Below are 1,959 nucleotides of genomic sequence, written 5' to 3'. Positions count from 1 at the left end.
TACTGCACTGACCTGGGCATATTCCCACTGCACAGCCTTACTGCACCGACCTGGGCATATTCCCACTGCACGGCCGTACCGCACCGACCTGGGCATATTCTCATTGCGCAGCCTTAGTACTGGTCACTACCTCTCTGGGACACTGGGCCTCACACACTTTCTTCACGCTGTTGCACAAATGAAGGAGCTTCTCAGTGACAGTGTCCTCCCGTATCTCACTCACCTGCACCAACAGTGGTATCATTTTCTCACAGCACTTACCCTTACCTACAGTAAAGACTTCAAGGAAGTCCTGGACCTCACTCTGTAGACCAGGCTGGCCCTGCCTCCCGAGTGCTGCGGTTAAAGGCAGGCACCACCTTACCTGGCCCTACAATACACTATGTTTGTCTGGCTCCATATTTAGGAAGCAGGTTCTTCTGATGGTTAAGGACTCCTAGTGCCCACAGCAGTGAGTGCGTTAGTCACCCGTCTCTAACTCACAGTCACTCCCGTGATAAACAAGCTCCCCGCGGAGCTGGGATGTCTGTTTTCTGTGTTGTCCATAAATACCGACTAAATGAGAAAACAAGCTGCTTCAGTCTGGGGATGAAAATGAAGTGAACAACATGTCCAGGTGTGGTGGAGAACCCAGCCTGATTTACCTAGGTAGCTCCAGGACTGTCAGAGCTACACAGAGAGACCCTGTTTCAAAAAAGCACCAACAGGAAGGGAGGAAGGGAGGGAGCCTGATCAAGGATAACAGGCCATGAGGTGGCTCAGAGAGTAAGAACCCTGACTGCTCGTGCAAATGACCCAGTTTAGGTTCTCAGCACGCTGGCCTCAATGGTTCCCACTCACCTCACACATATTCTGACGCAGGCACACTCACATACACACAGATATAGATAAAGAATGGATAATCTTAAAAAAGAATAAAAATAACCAGTGAATACATATAAATGTGGGTAAGTGCTATTGGCAGGATGAATTCCCACAAGTGTGGTGATCCAGCAGTTAGGAGTTTGGAACAGGAGAATTACTGTGAGCGTAAGGCCATCCCGGGCTACACTGGGAGTTCAAGGTCAGCTGAGTTGCAGAATGACAACCTGTCTGAAAACAGACAAGCAAAAGTTCCCTGAGGCAGAGGTAGGCGGATCTCTGAGTTCCAGCCAACCGGCACTAAACTACATAATGAGACGCTCGCAAACATGAGCCTGTCGAAACAACCAGCTGTGCGTGTGGCACCCCTTTCATCCCGCACTCTGAGCTGATACGGGCGGATCTCTGTGAATTTGAAGTCAGCCTGTTCTACTCCTGTTCTACTAGTGAGTTCTAGGACAGTCAGAGCTATAGAGAGAGACCCCCCATCTCAAACAAAAAAAAAACAGGAAAAGAAAAAAGACAAGAAGACAGGATGGGGCTGGAGTGGCTCAGCCATTAAGAGCACTGCCTGCTGTTCCAGAGGTCTTGAGTTCAATTCCCAGCAACCACATAGTGGCTCACAACCATATGTAGTAACATCTGGTGCCCTCTTCTGGCCTGCAGAACACTGTATACATAATGAATAAATAAATCTTTAAAAAAAATTCTTTAAACAAAAAAAGGCAGGATGAATGTTTCCAGAACATGTGGCAGCGTGAGAAGAAAAGATTTAATTGTAAAAATAAATCACACTGGGCTGTGTGACATAATCCTAACTCTTGGGAGGCTGAGGCAGGAGGATCATCAGTTTGAGGTGGGCAGGCTGAAGGAGGGGTTATGCAGCAAGTCTCTTTCAGAAATAAAACAGCTGGGTATCAAGGTGTACCTGTTATCCCATAACTCAGGAGGTGGAGACAGAGAGTCACCCCGTGTTCAAGGCCAGCCTTAGCTACACAGTGAGATCCTGTTCCAAAAATCTGTGGCATCCTGGACACAAGTACACATAAACAACACTAAAGGGCTTCAGCAGATCATGTGTGTGTGTATACATGTACA

General features: G+C 47.8%; 1 protein-coding gene across 4 annotated transcripts in view; it reads right to left on the bottom strand.

Moving 5' to 3' along the window:
* Atat1 (alpha tubulin acetyltransferase 1) overlaps positions 1 to 1,959 on the bottom strand; it is a 13,189-nt gene that overhangs the window by 8,707 nt on the left and 2,523 nt on the right. The window lies entirely within an intron of this gene.

The sequence above is a fragment of the Microtus ochrogaster genome, unplaced genomic scaffold (assembly GCF_000317375.1).
Source record: "Microtus ochrogaster isolate Prairie Vole_2 unplaced genomic scaffold, MicOch1.0 UNK87, whole genome shotgun sequence".
Lineage (NCBI taxonomy): Eukaryota > Metazoa > Chordata > Mammalia > Rodentia > Cricetidae > Microtus > Microtus ochrogaster.
Note: the sequence above shows the minus strand (reverse complement) of the source record. Positions and strands in the feature narration are given on the sequence as shown.